This window comes from Gracilinanus agilis, chromosome 4 (assembly GCF_016433145.1).
Source record: "Gracilinanus agilis isolate LMUSP501 chromosome 4, AgileGrace, whole genome shotgun sequence".
NCBI classification, from domain to species: Eukaryota; Metazoa; Chordata; class Mammalia; order Didelphimorphia; family Didelphidae; genus Gracilinanus; species Gracilinanus agilis.
This window is the reverse complement of record NC_058133.1, coordinates 165204230-165205727: the sequence shown is the minus strand read 5'-3', so window position 1 is coordinate 165205727 and position 1498 is coordinate 165204230.

Below are 1498 nucleotides of genomic sequence, written 5' to 3'. Positions count from 1 at the left end.
AATGAAAAACTCCACAACTTTCAAGTTGACTTTGATCAAAGTCCCTTAGTAACCTTCCATTATATTCCAATTTTCCTTTCAAACCTCTGCTCAAAGCAGAATAAAACCTCCAATTTTTTTCTCTTTATACCTTAAAACATGTGTACATAATGGATTAACTATTTCTTTCATACTCTGAACTGGTATTCTTTATACCTTTATCTACTTACTGTTTCTCTCACCTCATCTAGTTTCTCCTCTTTACTCTTACTATTAAAAGAGGAGAGGTGATCTGTACTTTGATTACCTAATACTGAGTCATATTCAATTTCTAGACTGGTCAAATTTCCCTTGCCAATTGCATTATACACATACATGATTTACATAAAAGTTAATTTTCTTCACAGTACAAATTCATACATATTTTGTGTTCCCCCATTATTACATTCTAACAAATTATATTTGAATATATGTGTCGATGTGAAATTTGGATGCCTCAGTTTACCCCTGTCCTTTGAGAAACTCCAGTGCCAGGCACCCCTGTTTTAGTTTGAACTATGGACTTTAAGACTGTTTGGGAACCCTAGCGGTGGGTGGGAATTTGTGGACTTAGAAAATGTAAAGTGCCTTTTATTTGTTTTAGAAGCTTCCCTTGTTAGGTTAAAGTTCCCTCTCAGGAGCAAAGCTCCTAAGTTTGACCCTTGCCTTTGCCTTTGATTTGTTACAGCTGACCGCTCCCTAATACCTTTGCAACCTGTTTGCAACCTGTTTGTGGTGTGTGTCTGCATGCTCCCCATACCCGATTCCCCAGAAGATATAAAGGGACCCCCAGGTTCAGTTTCTCTGGAGGGCTGGCACTTAGCACGTTGCTCTCTCCCAGGGCAGAGCTGGCATCCGAGCTAGCATTTATCGGAGTGCCTTCTCCCAGGCATACGTTTCCCAGAGTCCCCAGGGTGCGGGCCCTGTTGGTATTTAGAGCTGGGCCCTGTGTGTTGGCAGAAATATTGAACCTATCCTTATTCTGGTTAAAGACTAGGTTTTTCTGACTAGTTTGGCAGTTCTGTGTTATTTACAAGTTAACACACGTTAATTCCTTCTTATACATAGCACATCTTTTAAAAAAATTTTTTATATATCCCAGTCAAGTACAACACTGTTTAGAAATTCCATCTTGTGCAAGATACCAAATTCTTAATACCTGTGTTGATTCATCTTTACAGATCACCAAATTTAAACTCCTAAAATCCAATGCCATCATGTGATCATTTGTAACCATTTTTAATAGTACATGCATTAAAATAACATCTCATTTTAAAATCTATATTTTAAATCTCAGAGAAAGTTCTCCACAATACACTACAACCTTTTCCTGACTAAATTTTTTTCTTTTTTTTTTATTATTATACATTTATTAATATTCGTTTTTAACCTGTTTACATACTTTATGCCCCTACTTTCCCCTTCACCCCCTCCCCCCCGCTCTCCCCCTACCCATGGTCAACGCACATTTCCACTGGTT